The 20,215-nt window shown below is 46.8% G+C and overlaps 1 protein-coding gene across 3 annotated transcripts in view; it reads left to right on the top strand.

Moving 5' to 3' along the window:
- MACROD1 (mono-ADP ribosylhydrolase 1) overlaps positions 1–20,215 on the top strand; it is a 2,692,027-nt gene that overhangs the window by 462,615 nt on the left and 2,209,197 nt on the right. The window lies entirely within an intron of this gene.

Here is a 20,215-nt window from a genome sequence, read left to right as displayed (position 1 = left end):
CTGTCTAAGCCTAGAGGGAACCCCCTCTCTCTGTAGCAACAGTATAAAAGCAAGATGAATGGGTTGAAAGCATGCGACTGAAATGTTTGGTTAGCTACAAGTCATGAATTACAGTCCCAACAATGCCAGCTCCAACTTCCATTCTTTCAAGGATGGTAAGTCTGAGAACCTTTAAATTGGGTAATAGGAATATTTTTAGTTATTATGCTTAAAACGGAATACGTGCAGTATGAATGTTATGTAAAACAAGGTATACCACCTTACCCCCTCTCTCCTCTCTGGCATACTCTGCCCAAATGCCCCCATTGCTGTAAAGTTCTTTCCTGTACAGTGCTTAGTTGCTGTACAGCTAGGTTTGTGCTATTTTAGCGTCATGCGTACATAAACTATTTTTTTTCCTTAAGCCGTACAGATTTTTTTTTTTTAACATTCAGTTCCCAGCCTTTGCAAAGGAATGACATTCCTTTCATCCATGTAAACTGGGTTTCCGTGCTGGAAGACGGTGATCTCAAGATAACTCAGATGAAGATTTAATTTTTTTACCCAGTCCTGTTTCATTCTTCTGTTTTGTGCAAAGACCAAATCTTGAGCAATATTAAATCACACCAGTATTTCCAGCCTTAAATTTTTTTTTAAGTTGAGCCTCTCAGACAGCACACGCTGTCAGATTGTGAAAGAACTAATGTGAAATTACAGTGGTGGGCTTAAAGCCCACCCATTGCTTACATGTTACTCTAATTAGCTGCTTTGTATTAATTTGCTTTGTGTGTGTTTGTCTTCCTGCTTTGTGTTTGGCCCTCCCCTGGAGCATAGACTCTCTGTACTTGTGTCCTTTCACTGCTCACTTTTCAGAGACTACATTTTAATTTTTGGTTAAGCATTCCATGAGAGTGCATGTGTTTTCCAGCTGTTTCCAATGTGTACTTCTCTTCCACCATCCACTGTGCTTCGTGTTGCACTCTCTTGTCTTGTGTTTCTCTCCCTTGTCTTGTTTTTCCTCTCCCACCTGCTCCTGTTGCATTCCCACTTTTCTGCTCCCCTCCCCCTTTAGTCTTGTTCGGGTACTTCTCCCTCGTCTGTTGCTTGCCATCATTTTCCACCCACCCACGTTTTTAGGTCGAGCATGCAAGACCTCTTGTATATACTTTAGTATATACTTATATGTGTATGTACTTTATGGGCTCTGGAGATCAGCCTTAGGACCTGTCTGCTTCCGCTTGGGGACTTTTTTTCTGTTCAACTGCCTCTATTTAACTGTCTTGATAGAAAACGACCAGTAGAGGTCAGTAAAATACCAGAATTGCTTTCTGCTTGTTCAACTGCCTCTATTTAACTGTCTTGATAGAAAACGACCAGTAGAGGTCAGTAAAATACCAGAATTGCTTTCTGCTGAGGGACTTTCTTTTTTTAATTTTTCTGGCAACTGCCTCTTTTTAACTTTCTAGGTAGAAAACGACCATCAGAGGTCAGTAAAATACCAGAATCACTTTAGCAGTCTCTAGATTCCAATTCATAGAAATTGTCTTCCACAAGCAACCGTAGACCATATTATTTTTTTCAAATCTTGTATTTTCAGTGATATGACCACCGAAGGCCCTGATTTTATATTAAAAACAGAGCTTTGGACTATACCATTTCCCGCTGAAAGGCAATATTTCTCTCCATGTGTAATCATACCTGGCGTGTCACGCAGTTTGGTGCTTACTTTACCTCCATGTTAAAGAACAGTAGATGTTTCAGCAACCAGGCTAATGTGCTGCATAGCGAAGTACATATAAGGCCCCAAAGGCGAGACTGATTGCATTGCAAATGCTTGTTGCCTCTCCAACCTTCCTGCTCCCCTTTTTCTTTTTTCTTTTTGCCTATCCGTGCTCCTTGAAAGTGCTATTGCGCGACTCTGTTCATTATTATTTTTTTATCTGCCGATGCATCTTATTTCGGTAAATAAAAGAAATATATTCACTGCTATGCCCACTTCATCATGCCTTTTTTCTTTTCCAAATTTTGTTTATCTTTTTGCTATGCTCCCCAACATCTGCCTATGCTATAATGCATGGCTTAAGTGCATTGTCAAAGCGAATCCTTTCCAAAGGTGAGGCCTATTGTCTTTTCCAATGCTTGTTACTTCCTGCTGCAATCCCTCACAGTGTTGCGTCTTTGCGGAATGTGTTTTTTTCGCAGAAAAATGGCGAGGGACTTTTACTAAATGAGATGCTAAAGTCTCAGCATCTCTGCCAAAATAACGTGTGCCAAATTAGGACGTTTCTACAGAAGCAAATGAAGCAAAATGTAAAATGTTCTGCAAAATTCTGCAGCAGCGCGTTCACTGCAGTATTATACTGATGTTGGTGCTAGATACATGTAGTGCAGAATTCTTCCATACTGGTCGCTGGAATCTCCAGAATAAAGTCTGCCGGATTGCTGAGGGGGTAATAGTTGCACATTAGTTATTTTTATAATCCGTACTCGCTCAAAACCAAGGAGGCATATGGCTCTAGCAAGCAATTTTCTTATTAAGTGAAATCAATACAAGCGGAAAGTGAAGTATATTGCCAATATGTTCCTTTAATTTCCCTGTGGAGGCTGTTTTTTATCACCGGCCCTGGCACCTGTGAAGATCTGACAAGTGGTGATCAGGTTCTATGCGTTGGGTTGTCATTTCGAGTGGTGCCTTAGTGAGGGTTGGAAGATGTTTTGACTTGCGCATACCTTCTTAGTCCAAAATGGCATTGTCCGAAACCTTTAGTTTGCGAGCTGCTCGGGATGGGGTTCAAAGTAGCATTTGGTCTTGTCTGTCAACTTAAGTGTGGTGCTATTTGAATTGTGTTCAGGGACCGTGGAAGGGGCTGATGGCCACACGTGGCCTCCATTCTCCATCAAGTTGTCGTAATGATTGGAGAGGCTGGAATCTGCATGTGGCCGGATCCCCAATTTTGTGTCCTCATTTCTGGCATTTAGTTTGTGAGCCCTGTGAGGGTGTAACGCACAACGTGTGCATTCCAGATTGTAGCTTCTGACCCCAGAATCAAAATCTGCCCTGTTGCTTGAAGAATGGCTATTTAGGAATTTTCAGGTGAACCATTGTCCAAGCTAGCCTTCCTCTTTGCGGCATTTGTCTATAAGGCTGCCTCTGAGAATGTTGTTGACTATGGTGGTAATTAAAGCTAAAGGGACCAGATGTACGACCCTTACAATTTGCAAGTCGTAAATTGTAATTTACTACAGTGTCTCAGGGGCACATGCAACAAGCAATTTTGCAATCGCAAACAGTGCGAATCTCAAAAATCAGCCGTTTGTGATCGCAAAATAGCACTAAGCAATGCATCATTGAAAATTGCTTAATATGTTGGAAATGCGTTAAATTTGCGAATCCCAATTTTGCGATCATGAAATACCAATTCCGTATTTGCGAATTTGCAATTAGGTATTTTCAAACCTATGCATCAAACATTCGCAAATTGCGATTATGCTAGGATTCGAAATTTTGCACATGGAAAATAGCACCAATTCAAATCAGGTGTTAACCAGGTGAAAACTATTTAAACAGCCCCAGAAGGCCTCAGATTGTTTCACAATGGCCGCGCTGTACGTCATGGCGAGGAGGATGAGGAAACAAGCAGCAGCACAGAGAAGGAGGATACAGGAACGCATATTTAGATGCGCATTACATTGTTTGGCCAGACAGAGGAAGAGATTATTGAGAAATATAGGTTGAATTCTTCCATTATCTATGATCTGATAGCTGAATTAGATCCACTACTGCAGCGTCAGTCTCGCAGAACACATGCCATCCTCGCCCATGTGCAGGTCCTATGTTCACTGCACATCCTAGCCTCAGGTAGCTTCCAGGGGGTAATAGCTGCAGCAGGAGGTGTTTCCCAAAGTGCATTTTTGCGTTTCTTTAACACATTCCTGGACGCTATGTTGGTGAAGATGCACTACCACATAAGATTTCCCTCAACACCACGGGAATTGCAGGAAACAAAATTTGACTTTTACCAGAAAGCCCACATCCCCCATGTGATTGGTTGTGTTGATGGGGCGCATGTAACTATATGCCCCTCCTCAGTGAATGAGTACATTTACAGGAATAGGAACTCATATCATTCACTGAATAAACAAGTCATATGCAATGCAGAGAACATCATCACAGACATAGTGGCAAGATTCCTAGGTAGTACGCATGATTCCTACATCTTCAGACACAGTGGCATACATACACGTCTCCTTGGGGGTGAATTTGGCGATGGATACCTGCTTGGTAAACACATGTAACTCTCTTATGCTGATTCTCTGGTCATTGTGAGACATAGCAGTGAGTAATCTATTGCCTTGTACCCCATAGATGACAGCGCATATGCTGTGCGCTCATTCATATTGACACCATACCTGAACCCAAATACACCAAGTGAACAGTGGTTCAATGCAGCACACATATTAACGCGCAATGTTATTGAGAGGACCTTTGGCCTACTGAAAAGTCGCTTCCGCTGCCTACATAAAACTGGCGGGGCATTGCAGTACAGGCCAAAAACGTGTAAAATTGTTGCTACTTGTGCCATGTTGCACAACATTGCAACTGCTAGAGGCGTACACCTGAAACTCTCGGATAGTGAACCCGACGAAGACGAGGAGCCATTACAACCTCAACCAGCAGCAAGCGCATCGAGTGCAGCAGAAAGAAGACATCGACGTGCAGAAATAACATATTTTTTTTAAGGTGGGTAATGATGAAACAAGACACTACATGGTTTCATTGTCATTTTGATTTATTTAAAGAAAAAGAGTTCAGGTTGTGTTTATGCACACATACCAAGCAGAAAATGTGCAATGTGTAAGTCTGAACGCAACAGCCCAGTACATCAGCCCAGACAAATTCGGATAAAGGTTACCTCACCAAATGAAAATCCTGTGCTCAGGTTCACACTATTTTCTACGGCCACGCACTCCCGTTGCCCGTTCAGGGTGCTCTGACACATCCCTGTTTTACCACTCGGATGCTAGAATTTTCCTTGTGCTGTGCCTCCTGCATTCTGTCACTGGTGCCATGTTGCTACTGAGGCTGGAGGCATCCTCACTATCCCCTCCACCCATGACACTACTGGCAGCAACTGAAGTAGTTTTCAATTGCTCCACAGCATTGGTGACCTGTATCAGTCCCCTGGCCACATTACCACAGCAATGTGTCATTTCCACCTGCATGCCTACATCACGTAGGGACAGTTGTGCTGTTGTGGTGCTCAGGCGGTTGATGGCCCTAGTATACCCATCCAAGCGGCCAAGAAATTGATGGTGTTTTTTGTGGTGGCACATCTGATCTTCTTGCATCACCTTACATAACTCCTTGAGTGCTAGTGTCATGTCATTAAAGTGTTGATTGGTTTCCCTATGACCTTCTTGCACAGCTGTTGTGAGCTGTTTGATGCTGTCTCTCATCTCTCTCATGTTCCTTGCAAGAGATGACAGGTGTGCCTGCATTGAACGCATGTGTTTGCATTGCCGGCGCTGTACCCTCAACATTACGTTCTCCAGCCCACCAAAGGACGTTGAACTGTCACCTTCCTCAGCTCTCATTTGTGCGCCTGCCCTGCGCCTTATGATGCGGATATTTCTACGTTGCACTTGGACATGTGGTCTTGATGTGGGTGTCTGCCTAGACTGTGCTGTTGGAGGGTCAGGTTGGCTCGCCTCTTCCATTTCGATTGCAGGCAATGGTGCCACTGTGATCCTGCGTCTTGTGGGTACTGGTGTTGTGGATGATGGTGACACTGCGATATCTTCTCCTGACTGTGGCTCAGTCTCCAGGGGTGCATGGCCTTCCCTGTCATCTGACTCCTGCGCAGGTGCATCTGTGATGTGAAACAGTGCAATTTCAGTTTACAAAATTGGACATGTATTTCGTCTTGCACTCAGTATTGTTATATACAGTTATTTCACAACACACTGTGTGTAGAGATTAAACTTGCTTGCCACAATTGATTGCACCTATGCCTTTCCAATTGAAGTTGCTGACTTCTATTCCCATAATGCATTCGTGTGTTTATAAGTAAAATATGGTCTGGAGTACTATTCGCTATACTAACTTAGACCTCACCCCCACTGCGCTGATTTTTTATTGTATTTCCAGCCAAAATTTTATTTTTTCTGACTCGGGGACCTGCAGTGACTTTTTGCCAAAAGGTTTTTCATGGCTCTTCACAACTTCCTCTGAGGATTTCCATCTCCTTTTCACTGAACTTCAGCTTTCTTTTGCGCTCCTTCTGAGGGGTTTCTGATGCCATGCTGGATAATTACACAGATTCAGCTGTCCCAACTGGCTTCCTAGTGCTGTTCTCCTGCAGTCTGCCTCCTCCTCCTCACTCTCACTAACAGGTAACAGCATGGGATAGCTCGCTTCCTGATTGTGACATGATTATGCTGCATCTAATTCTCGGATTCGCTAGTAGCGATTCTCTAATAGCGTAGTCGCAAAATATGTGATTCGCATTTATGAAATTCCTAATAGCAATTGCGAATTGCTTGCCCCTTTTCTTTCAGAGGTCTCAGGGACATCAAAGATCTCCTAAGTGGGACCCACACTGTCTACCTGTAACACCTGAAGTGCAGTGCCCTCTCAAGTGCCCGCATTGCCTGCTGGATTCCAACTAGTAGCGCAGCATGGGGACCCCTTTTGTGTGATGGTCTATTGCCCTCATATCTGCTCCGCATCTTGTGGGTGAACTTCTTGAGTGCCTGTCTAATCCATTTGCCTCCTAATTACACTTGCTGCCTACTCTCACCTGCTTCCCTAACGAAGAGTTTCTTCAGCCGCGTGCAGCCTATTGCTCGGGGGAGGACTGGGTGTCTCTAATCCATGGGTGTAGGATAGTCGGGTGAGTTGGAGAGCAGAGGGAGGCTTGGGGCCACGGGACCTTCTGTGTGTAACTAATTGACCTGCTGGCTGGGTATCAGTTGTCCTGTATTAGGATGCTGAGTGCATATGTGTGCAAGCGCTTTAGTTTTGACTTGTCTGATGTCCGTTGCACCGTATAGCAGTGCGGAGTGAGTGTTTGTGTGGGAGTGACAGTGAGGAACCACCAGTGATTCACACCACTGGACGGCGGTTTGTCTGATACGTTGACTTCTTGCTAATAGAACATTACGTTTGACATTGTTTTTTCTCTGCGCAGCCTCTGCCCGTGGTGCTTCTAAAAAGTAGCATAATTCTATATATGTGCATGTTCGAAGCATATGAGCTGCAGATCACACACTTAGGATAGTAGATCGCCATCTGGTGTTGGGCTCGGATGCTTGCAGGTTGTTGTTATCTTCGGAAGAAGTCTTTGGTCACGCGGTAGGTGACTCCTCCCTTGGACGACAGTGCGCATGGGCATCAACTCCATCGTCAGATTGTTTTTTTCCGCCATTGGGTTCGGATGCAACTTTTCCGCTCCTGTTGGAAATATCAATTCCAAGCTTCTCGAAGCGAAAACTTCACAACAAAACATCGAAACACCTTCATCCTCGACATCGATTACATCGGCTCGATTCCGGACGTCGACGCGGCCAGCCGGGCCTATCCACGCCGTGAGGCCTACGGCTCATGGAAAGGACTCCGTTCAAAAAATGCCCCCAGTGTGGAGCAAAATTTCCGCACAGTGACCACCACAAAGTCTGCAACCTGTGCCTATCACCGGAACACGACGAGTCCAGCTGTTCAGCCTGCGCAGCATTTCGATCCAAAAAGACCATTCGGGATCGAAGGGCTCGACGCCACATCATGGCACAGAGACTAGCTCCGGAACCACAGGACATCTTTGATGAAGGCCCAGATGTCCCGGAAGAAGATTCCGAGGATCTGCAAATAATTTCCGAAGCAGACGACTCAGACGACCCCATCACTCCTGGGCAACGTGTGAGTACCACTGCTCCTGCCCCAACCCCACCAAAACCAAAGGCATTGGTCAAGACTTCGCCTGCTGGCCCCAGTCGAGACGGAAAACATCCTTCAGAAGCCCCGCCTCCGGGCTCGGCTCCGAAGACACATAAGCCTTCCGGTAGCTCGGGACCGAGCAAACCGCATGTAATTGTTCAATCAGCACCGAAGACAAAAGACTACTCGGCACCGAAATCGGCTCCGAACCCCTCGGCACGGAAACCACCAAAGCCAATAGAGACACCGGCACCGAAGGTTCCCAAGCCCACAAATACACCTTCGGCTCCGAAAACCACATCGGCACCGAAACCACCGGCTAAGGACTCTCATACGCCTCCTAAAGCCAAACACGCTACCGATCAACCAAAACCTCGATCGGAACCGAAAAAATCGGTACCAAAGACTGTTCCTCAAGAACAAGAACTTTTTCATCCAGACCCAAGGCAGAAAAAGATCTATATCAACACCAAGACTGGGCATGTCACAGCGGTGCCATGCAAAAAACGGAAGCTGGACAAACCACCTGCCCCAGTTACTGTAAATAGGAAGGACTCTTCTACTTCCCCTATCCCTCCTTCCTCTCCTATACTGCCTCCTATCCCACCCCCTCTGCCTACACCACCATTACATATACCCTCTCAATCTCATACACCACCACCACAGGATGATTATGATGACCTAGGGGGTGGGGGTGATCCTAATGATCCGTTTACGGATCCAGACACCACACCGTTGGATGATTGGGCATTCCCCTTACCAGATATGCCTGACCCTCAGCCATATCCCTCAAAACCATCGCCTCCTGACGATCACCTGGGGTTTAGACAATTATTAAATAGAGCAGCATTATACCACGGCGTCACAATGCACTCAGACGCAACAGAGGAAGACTTCTTATTAGACACTTTTGAACAGTCTCAAAAGTCTGTACAAATCCTGCCCATGATTAAAGGTGTCATAAAACACGCCTCCGAAGTCTTTAAAGACCCCGTTCGTGCCAGGGTTCTCAACACATGAATTGAAAAGAAATATAGGCCTGCTTCTGAAGACTCTAACTACATCAAGGGCCAACTCCCTTTGGATTCTTTGGTCGTTTCCAATGCGCATAAACGCGCCAACTCCCAAACCACAGGAGATACACTACCCCCAGACAATGAGTCCAAACTATCAAAAGCCTCTGGCAAAAGGATAGCAGCACAAGCCGCTAATCACTGGCGAATTGCCAACACTCAAGCCCTACTAGCACGCTATGATAGGGCCCACTACGATCAATTAGAGACTCTCTTACAACATCTGCCAGACCAATACAAAACCCAGGCAAATGACCTCATTCAGGAGGGAAAGCTCATTTCAAATGCAGCAATTAAATGTGCACTTGATGCCGCAGACACTGCCTCTAGAGCAATTAACACAAGTGTGCTCCTTCGACGAGCCAGAGGTACAAACTACCATACTTAGTCAATCAAGTCAATCAGGAGCAGCTCTTTGGGCCAGCAGTAGACGCTGCACTGGAAAAAATGAAAAATGACACAGAGACGGCTATGTCCATGGGAGCATTACAATCTCCCCAACCACGTGGGTCCTTTCGGCGCTCCTTCTATAGAGGAGCCTCCAAAAATATTGGAACGGACACCTCCTCTACATTCAAAACCGCCACACACACATCCCCCAGTAGAGGATATTTTAGTGGCGGATACAGAGGAAACAACAACAAGGGGCGAGGTCGAGGTAATAATAACACTCGCACCTCCCCTGCCACAAAACAGTGACTTTCCTTCACTCCCCCCAGACCATTCCACTCCGGTCGGGGGAAGACTAACACAGTTCCTACCTGTCTGGAACTCCATCACAACAGACAGGTGGGTAAGACAAATTATCCAGTATGGTTACTGCCTGGTACTCACAACTACCCCCCGAATATACCACCCAAACAGCGTCCCATGTCACAAGATCATCTTACACTCCTCAAACAGGAGGTTCTCTCATTGCTTCAAAAGCACGCAATAGAACCAGTTCCCTTACTACATCAGGGTACAGGGGTATATTCAGTGGCGGCTCCCCCATTAGGGCGTTGGGGCGTTGCCCCACTGCTTTCTCGCGGTGCGAGAAGGCAGAAACATAAATGGTAAAAACGACCATTTATGTTTCTGCCTTCTCGCATTGCGAGAAAGCAGAAGTGCCTCTGTGCTTGGTTGGGGGCGGGAGGGTGGGCGGTCGTGCTCGAGGGCAGGGGGGGAGTGGCTTACCCACTGTTGTAGATACTGACTGTTTGGCCGTCGGCCCTGAGCCGACCAAACAGTCAGTACCCACAACAGTGTGGGTAAGCCACTCCCCCTGCCCTCGCGTAGGACCGCCCACACACACTATTTCTCTATGCAGAGAAAATGTCCCGGCTGGGGCGCTCTCCTGCTGCGCCTGCGCAGCGATTGACTTGCGATGAGGAGGAAGCTGCCTGCTGGCTACTTCCTGTTCCTGCAGCAGGAACACGTGGACCCAACCGCCGCTGCACCAGTACAGCGTGACCGGCCAGGAGCCGAGGCGGTGAGGTACCCAACACACTCAGGTACGTATGTTTTATTTTTAATTGTTTTAATCCCCACCCGCGGCCCCCACCCCCTCCCTCGAGGATGCCGGCCGCCGCTGGTATTAAGTATGCCAGCCATTTCTGTATTTTCCTGCAGTTAGCTTAAAACGAGGTTCTCAACCAATTTCCTGAGGTATGGCAGTAGATACGTGGGTTGGAAGGTATTTAAATCTTCCAGAGACAGAGGTGCTTTTTAGCAATGGTTTGATACATAATGATTCCAGGAAAAGATGACAAACCAACTTCTCAAAGCACTGTTTAACCAGGCACAAATATGTGATGGAGAGTTTGAATTGTGACACACAGTGGACTGTCCAGTGACGGTATAGGTCTAACTCACAGAGATGACAAATATCGGATCAACAGTACGTCCAGGTGTGTGAGTGGGCCCAGAGGTCAGCTTATGTATTAAAAGAAGCATTGTGTGGTCTATGGGGCTTGTATAACGTGGCGCTACTGGAGTACTTTTCAGTGACCTGCAGGTTGGCGGAGCCCTCTAGAACGTTCAAAGGTGATGAGTGTAAGTGCTTTGACCAAGGTCACCGGGGCCGTCAGGGTTAGAGTCAGGATTCGAAGCTTGAATCGGACTCTCTGCTCCAGTCTCCAGGCCAGCCGTCTGGCCAGCTATCTGATATGCCTCTTGGCTTATCTGCCTACGTTTTGGTCGACGTTCCTTCGAAGCCACTATTTGGGAGAACGCAGAAAAATTCCTTTTTGGGTCTCAAACAGCCAAACCAGATAGCATCTAAGTTTGCATTTCTTACTGCTCTTATGGAAAGTGAGCTGACAGTGAAAGATGTTCAGCAAAGCTTTTAAAACATGGGCACAAGTGGGACACAAAAGTGCACGAAAAGCGTGTCTGAAAAATAAAATAGAAGATGTCGTGCCTCTATAAATGTCTCCAGCCTTGCGCTGATCGCTGGAGTGCCGGGGCTGTTTTTGTGAGGCTTGTCTGTCTGCACAGAGGGGTGAGGCGTTTGATTTCTGCCGGTGCACACAAGTGTGCAAGTCTCAGAGTTTGCTGAAAAGGCAAGAGCTCCTTTATCCAAACCCCCTGGGGATGCACTGCAAAGCCCCACGGCTTGGGTGGAGGGGGATGCGTTGCAGACTTGGGTCCCTCTGCCCCCCCCCCCTCCCATCTGTTCCAAGATCTGCTTCAGTGCTGCCCTTCACCACCTGCTCTCCTCTCAGCACTCGGAGATCCCACACACTTACTAGCACTCCTCTTACCAGCCTTTCACGGTGAAAGGCTGCTGGGCTTGCCTGCGGTGCGAGAGTTAAAAAGTGAGGGGTTAATGCTGCAGTTTTGATTTACTCTTCACACGATGTGGCAAAAGTACCACCATTTATGTATTCACTCGTATGGTGGTGATACTAGAAATTATTTAAGGTTTTCAGTGATAAATTTACTGAAATGAAAAGCGTGATTTTATCATATGCGTGCTGCTCAGTCAGAAGCAATATCTTTTTTTGAGTGAATAACGTCACATTTGCCCGTTATTGTAAGTATTGGCGTGGATTAATTTTTGGATTCTTCACTTAATATTTGACTGTCTCTGTATTTTAAATATTCTGAAATATGTTCGGACTGCTACTTCCAAAACTACTCAAAGCAGTGAAATCCCACAGTATCGCCCAATTAATTGTAAATGGCATTTTATTGTGTTGAAATGTTATCTGGCGTGTGTATGGCATCCTGGATTGTTTTGATTTAGATATGTGCTAACTTTTGCCACGTGACTTTTCATAGTATGCTGTGCACTACTTTTCACTAACTGCACCAGGATCAAATATATACCATTTGATAGTCGATAGGGAGACAAACGTGTTTGGCATTTTGATCAGCTGATCGCCTGTGCGTCCAGTGTTTATATCGGTATTGCATTTGAGATTCATACCGAGATTTGGTATGTGAAGTGTGCGTTTCATTGTAAATTTGCAATGACTGTGTCACAGTAAATTATGCACGTCTCGCATCCCTCACACTTCTCCTGTGTGCCTGCTCCTCTTCAAGCGTCCTATTGTCTGCCTGCTCCTGTCTTTGTTGAAGAGACGTTGAATAGTTTCTCTGGCGAGGTGAGGATGAGTATAGGGAGAAAGTGTGTGAGGGTTAAGGTGGCTGATGCAAAGGTCCTCCACGGAAGGCAGGGGTGGGGGGTGTTGGGGAGCGGGAGGGGGGTCAGGGTCATGTGTCTTTCATGGTGGAAGATTGCGGAGCTGACAAGTTTCACATTTCTAGGCGCGCACACAGTTTTAATTTAGTCTTTTTATTCTGGGATTTGTAGTCCCAGTTAATTAGAGGTACAGGGCCACTACCAGTCCCAGAATACATAGAAAGAAACGCGGATTTGATGAGCTGCCCACGTGTGGACCTTCGCACTTGAGTTCTGTGGTGACGGGGATTTATAATAATAATCCATATTTGTAATCCATATCCATATAATAGTGACCAGTGCAGTGTCTCTGCGTGTAGTGTGGGGGAGTAGTAGCTTTATGGTGGTTTGTGCGCTTTGCCTTAAGGAGGAGGCAGCACGTGGGGTTACTGCGCTTAAGACGTGCGTTTGTGAGAAAGTAATATGTAAGTTGATGGCGCCCGGTACCATGGTATGGCACCTCTGAGGCTCTGGCGCAGTGGACTGTGGGCGAATAACCGCTTGTGTGGGACGGGCACAGAGGTAAGAGTTACATTTGGAGAGGGGAAAAGTGACACAGGGGTGAGCAGGAAGGGACAACATGGATAGAGGAGAATAAAAACTAGACGGGGGGTCAAATGGAAAAGGGAAAGACAAAGAGGAGGGTGGACAGGGGCAGAGAAAGAGGGAAGAAACTAAACAGTAGCTTGAAACGGAGAACGCCATGGAACATTGAGAGGAAAGGTTAAAAGTGAGTCGGGAGTGACATAAAGCGATGGATGGGTGAGAAGGGGTGAATGAGAAGAGTGAAGGGTGGGAGAAGGGCGTTGAGAGAGGGAGATGAGAGGGTCGGGGGAGGCTAGAGAGGCACAATGACAAAGAGGTGCGACAACACCGCGGGAGGGAAGGAAGCAGAGGAGAGATGGGTTAGTGATGGATAGGAAGAGATAAGGTAGCGTATTGTGTCACTCACGTAGCGCTTAATATCCCGTTGCAGTGCGCGGTAGGTTGTTCCGGCTCACTCGCTACGCTTGCTCGCTGCGGTGCATTATGACAAAAATTTTACGCCCTACCACTTTCAAATGTCACCAGCCGCCACTGGGTATATTAACTCTACTTCCTAATCCCTAAAAAGGACAGGACTCTAAGACCAATACTCGACCTCAGACCCCTAAATCTGTATATCAATTCAGATCATTTCCATATGATCACTCTTCAACAAGTGCTCCCACTACTGCAACAAGGTGATTTCCTTACCACACTAGATCTCAAGGACGCCTGCTTCCACATTCCCATACATCCTGCCCACAGGAAGTATTTAAGGTTTGTGGTGGACGGACAACACTACCAGTTTGCAGTCCTCCCATTCGGGGTAACAACCGCACCCAGAGTATTCACAAAATGTCTAGCAGTAGTAGCAGCACATCTCAGATGACAACAAATCCATGTCTTCCCGTATCTAGACGACTGGCTAATAAAAGCCAAGTCATTCAACAAGTGTGTCCTACACACTCACCAAACTATCCAAACTTTACACAACATGGGATTCACAATAAACTATCCCAAATCTCACCTCCAACCTGCTCACATACATCAGTATCTGGGAGCCACAATAAACACCTCCACAGCCAGAGCATATCCCAATCCAGCCAGGATAGCCAATATGCAAGCTCGTATTGCAAAATTCCAAATCCAACACTCTCTTCCAGCAAGAGTGTTCATGCAACTCATAGGCATGATGGCGTCATGCATCTTCATTGTGCCTTATGCAAGACTTCAAATGCGTCCCTTGCAAGAATGTCTAGCACGTCAGTGGAACCAGGCTCACGGACAACTTATGGATCTGGTGTTGGTGGACAGCCGCACACATCGCTCTCTCAAATGGTGGAACATAGCAAACCTCTCCAAAGGGCGGCCGTTCCTAGAGCCTAATCCACAGATAGTGCTGACAACGGACGCATCGCTCACAGGATGGGGAGCCCACCTCCTCGGCCACACCACTCAGGGCAAATGGACCACTCAATGCTCCATATCAATTACCTGGAGCAGCTAGCAGTGTTCCTAGCACTAAAATCCTTCCAAATACATCTCGAAAACAAAACTGTCCTCATTCGGACAGATAACATGACAGCCATGTATTACTTACAGAAACAAGGAGGCACACATTCTCTCCAGCTGTCCCAGCTCGCACAGAACATTTGGAGATGGGCCATTCCCCAGAAAATATACCTACTTGCAGAACCCCTTCCAGGGGTTCATAATCAGATTGCCGATCTGTTAAGTCGACCGACTCAACAAATCCTCGAATGGGAACTACATCCCCAAGTTCTAATACCCTTTTTCCAACAATGGGGCCAACCAGACATAGATCTGTTCGCCACACACGAAAATGCAAAATGTCCAACCTTCGCCGCCAGGTTTCCCCACCCGGAGTCAAAGGGCAATGAAATATGGATGAACTGGTCATGCAGATTTGCGTACGCTTTTCCGCCTCTCCCACTCATTCCATTAGTGGTACGCAAGCTCAGGCAACAGTCTCTAAAACTGATCTTAGTAGCTCCCACATGGGCACGCCAACCTTGGTTCCCAACACTACTGGAACTCTCGCTAGTGCCCCACCAAAAACTGCATCTCTCCCCGTCCTTATTAACCCGGAACCATGGAGAAATCAGACATCCAGGTCAACTGAACCTGGCAATCTGGCTCCTGAAGTCTTAGAGTTTCTTTATCTCAACCTACCACCAGACTGCATGAATATTATAAGGGAGGCCAGACGACCTACCACTAGAACCTGCTACGCTGCAAAATGGAAAAGATTTGCCATTTACTGCACTAACAATCATATAAACCCATTGGATGCATCCATCCTGGACATCATTTGCTACCTGCTACACTTGCAAAGATGTTATTTGGCATACTAATCCATACGTCTCCACCTAGCAGCATTAGCAGCCTACTTACAAAATAGACAACACTTGTCACTCTTTAGAGTGCCTGCGATCAAAGCCTTCATGGAAGGACTAAAAAGAATTATTCCTCCCAGATTACCACCCTCTCCAGTGTGGAATCTAAACATTGTTCTAACAAGGCTCATGGGACCCCCATTTGAACCTCTGCATAAATGCGAATTACAGTTCCTCACATGGAAAGTGGCTTTCCTTATCGCTATCAAATCCCTCAGGAGGGCGAGTGAAATCCAGGCTTTAACCATACAAGAAGCATTCTTACAATTACCCCGTAACAAAGTGGTTCTTAGAACAAACCCGAAATTCCTTCCAAAAGTCATATCTCCGTTCCATCTTAACCAATCAGTAGAGCTACCAGTGTTCTTCCCAAATCCGGACTCGGTAGCTGAAAGAGCTCTTCATACCTTAGACATCAAAAGAGCCCTTCTGTACTACATTGACAGAACCAAATCATTCCGCAAAACAAAACAATTGTTCGTTGCTTTCTCACCACCACATAAAGGCAACCCCATTTCCAAATCTGGGATAGCTAGGTGGATAGTTAAATGTATCCAAATATGCTACCACAAGGCTAAACGCACAGTAACGGTTCCCCCTAGAGCGCATTCCACACGCAAAATAGGGGCTTCCATGGCATTCTTAGGAAACATTCCCCTAGAAGATATTTGTAAGGCAGCCACATGGTCTACAACACACACCTTCACTAAACACTATTGTGTTGACGTGCAAGCAAAGCAACAAGCTTCAGTGGGTCAGGCTGTCCTTAAAACTCTATTTAAAACTGCTGCAACCGATACAGGTGACCTCCGCTAGGGGAGATACTGCTATATAGTCTATCCTAAGTGTGTGATCTGCAGCTCATATGCCTCGAACGGAATATGCTACTTACCAGTATGCATCTGTTCTTGGCATGTAGAGCTGCAGAGTCACACACGCCCACCCACCTCCCCTGGACCTGTATCTGTTCCAGCATTGTCTTACTTAGACAACACACATGGACATCTCTCTCTCTTTTCTACAAACTCCATCATTTCCCATATGGCGAAAAACAATCTGACGATGGAGTTGATGCCCATGCGCACTGTCGTCCAAGGGAGGAGTCACCTACCGCGTGACCAAAGACTTCTTCCGAAGACAACAACAACCTGCAAGCATCCGAGCCCAACACCAGATGGCGATCTACTATACTAAGTGTGTGACTCTGCAGCTCTACATGCCAAGAACAGATGCATACTGGTAAGTAGCATATTCCATTTTTGATATTGTTGTAACATTTGGTGCACCCTCTAACTGTGTGGTATTGAATTGTAAAAATTACTAGGGTGGGCCTGGGTTGGGCAACATGTTGCACAGCACAAAGATGCTGGGGGGGGGGGGGGGTTGTAGAATAGTATCCTTCCCAAGAGAGCGTATTACTGATGTTGGGCCTAGTACTGCTACTAATAATTCTGAATGTGATTTATGCTCAAAAATACATGATGTTCATGTTGTGTTGCTTATTATATGTGTTTAATGCAAATATTTACCTACATCACATGCAAAGTCTCTTTTGTGACGCTCAAGGTATTTATCGTGAGTGAGTGCTGTGCCAATGCTTTACACATTGCCTCTGTGGTAAGCCTGGCTGCTCAGTGCCTAGCTACCCAAGAGTGAGCGCAGGTTATACAGCGTGTGTAATCACCCGCCCCTGACAGGAATGGTAAGCTCCGCCTGGCAAGGGTACTGCCTCAGCCAACCAGAATGTGCCAGTTCCAACAATACACTTTCAAACTTCTGGAAACAATCCAAAACTTTTCTTGCAGCGCCCACTTAAACCTACCATGCTCAGCTCATCGACCTCCACCTGACAGTTCACTGTGCAAGCTCCTAATCCTGATCTTTAATTTGCCCACATCTTTGCCCCACAAGAATCTGTATGCTTCACTCTCACTGCGCCTGCAGTCAAAATCCCTGTCCTGTTTTGCATTCCCTTGACACCTGTCTGCCACTTTCCAGTTTCACTCATTTTCCCTCCTGGTTCCGCTCTACTGAGTGCACTTCCTTTCACTGAGCCCAAACTGCACACCTTGATCAGATGCATTAAGCTCTAGTGCCTTTGATAGGAAAGGCTGCTCAAACATCACTTTCGCCAAGCATGATGGTTCCTCGACTGTATTCCCAACAGACAAAAATGTTGCGGTTATTAAGACTTTAATCTCTTGAAACGTACATTTTTCTTGCAATATCAATAGCAGTCAGTGTCTTTATTTCTTATAGCTCTTTCCTAAATCTTCCCAGCTGATTAAGCAGCCTTTGCATATTTTGGACACTAATGCTTGCTTAACTATAATGTAGACAGGCTACAAAGTGGTAATTCGAGTAGACATCCCTTCAGACTTTGGCTCGTGACACGTTTTAGCAGCTCATCAGCGCTGAAGAAGGGGACTCTCTCTGTGGGAGGAGGGAGCAGGGTCTGAGAGTTTGCTGACTCGCTTGTTCTGCCGCTGTAGTTCCCAGGATGGATGAGACATTTGCTTGCTACCTTGAGGTTGCCCCCCATTGCTTCTGTGAGTCTCAGGGGAGTACTCTTATTCGGAGGCACTTTTGTTTTATGTTGGCGCATTGGGGGGATGGGGGAGGTTGGCGCACTGGCACATTTGGTATGCAGACAGCGCTCGCCTCTTTATTTGTAGGGGTTTCCTTTCCAAATAGCGACCACGGATTGAGGGGGCATGGAGACCACATTTACCACTTTTTGTGAAAATTGTGACACACAACGTCTTAAGATATTTCTATAGACTGGTTTGGTTGAAGTAAACACCTTTCAGTTTCTAGTGTATAGTGTCAATATCGGCAACACTCCCCATCCCTCCCACAGCAATATCTTAGAGCAATAAACAGACAAGACACATTTTTAGTGGAGAAAATTGCTGCAGGTTTATTTGCATAACAAATATGCCAACATGGTGGGTTACCTTACGGGCGATCCCAGGGCAGGCAGCCCCTCGCCGCCTGCCCACCCGATGAGCCAAAATTCACCGTGGCCCTAGCCAACCGGTGTTTGTTAGATTTGGGGGAGGGGATAGCCCCTCCCACCGGTGGACCCCCAGTCCACCCCCTTACTCACGCCCCCCCCAAGAGGGGCGGAGCGTAGAGGCAACCCCAGGTTGCTCAGGTCCACAACCGCCCGTAGGACTAACGGGGCGCCGCCGCTCTTCCAGGGTCCAACGCGAGGACCTCCCTGGGGTTATTTGGCTTCAGCACCCTTACTGTGCTCCTGCAGAGGGTACCCTTACTGTACCTTACAGCCTCTGGATTGCCCTGTAACTCCACCACAGCACTGGGTGTGGCCACCGTCACCCCAGGGCCCCCCACCAAGGTAGGCAACTTTACCTGTATCCTTCTGATTCCCAGGCCTCTTCCCGGTACAAGGTCCCTGTTCACTCCGGACAGGTGAACCCCTCCTAATCATAACGCCTTGAGTACTTGGCCTGCTAAAACCCATGCCTGATAACGCTAAACGGACTAGTTTAGTGAACTTTAAGCACGGCAATGTTAACTTTCATGCGCAAGGATTCCTGGCCTCCCCTGGCCGGCTCCTCGCCATACTAGATGTGGGCATGTCCCTGACCCCTATAACTCATAAGCTCCCCAATCAGCTGCTCATCTTACGCATGAAAGACTTCAAATCTTACTGCAGTGCCTTCCTACCCAGGAAAGTCACTCATGCCTCCCCTAGTGTCTGACCAAAATGATGAGAGGGGAGAACATGCCCCCCCGGTAATTCCGAGTTGGAGAACCCATACCTCCATTTATTGGATTCTGCCTGTCACTCCACACTCAGGACGCACATACGGCCCTAGCCCAGACCTAGATCCTGGCAAGATACTGCCTGTCTGACCCTGTTCTACATGCTAGTTGGGATGATCGTAAGACCCGACAGGGAGGGATCCTGTGAAAAGGTAGGGGCCACCACCCCCAGCAGGTGAATCGGTCCAGGTTTACCTTGCCATGACCCCTCCTAAGCCCTTAGGAATCACTATAAACAATCTACAAGTGGCCAAGTGACAGGCACCCAGCGGGACCAGCCAGTCAGCCGCACAGTGTCAGTCACGCTGCAGGGGTCTGGTTGCAAACCACTACTCGCCACTCATGACCGGTAATGTTTAACACTGCTGATGATTTGTGGTTACCTCTACCGGGTCGGTGTAACATATAGCGAGTGTCCTAAAGGCCCAATATTTGTGATGTTTCGCAGGTCTGGAGGAAACAATACTAATAACTGTGCATCGTACGCCCAGTACAAACGTAATTTTGTTTTGTTTTGTTTGTTTTTTTGATGCTTAATAAAAGCTGTTATTGTCATACAACTTCCTGGTACTAACTTTATCACACTCAAACAGTGAAAGAGAGAGCTAGCTAGCTATCTTGTTAGTAAAGGGTCTTCGGCCTGAGGAAACCCTTGATCTCCATGCCAAATGCAAGAACACATTAGGAAATGTACTAGTATTCAAATGTGAGACAAGTTGCATAAGCACAGTGCTTTGCAGCCGGACATGACAGCTTGGCGCAGTGCTTCTGGGGCAGGGTACCATCTGTTATACCCGGCTCTGCGGGAGTGGGAACAAATAATGGACAA

Source organism: Triturus cristatus, chromosome 9 (genome assembly GCF_964204655.1).
Source record: "Triturus cristatus chromosome 9, aTriCri1.1, whole genome shotgun sequence".
NCBI lineage: Eukaryota > Metazoa > Chordata > Amphibia > Caudata > Salamandridae > Triturus > Triturus cristatus.
The sequence above is the reverse complement of the archived record's forward strand: the minus strand, read 5'-3'. Positions and strand labels throughout refer to the sequence as shown.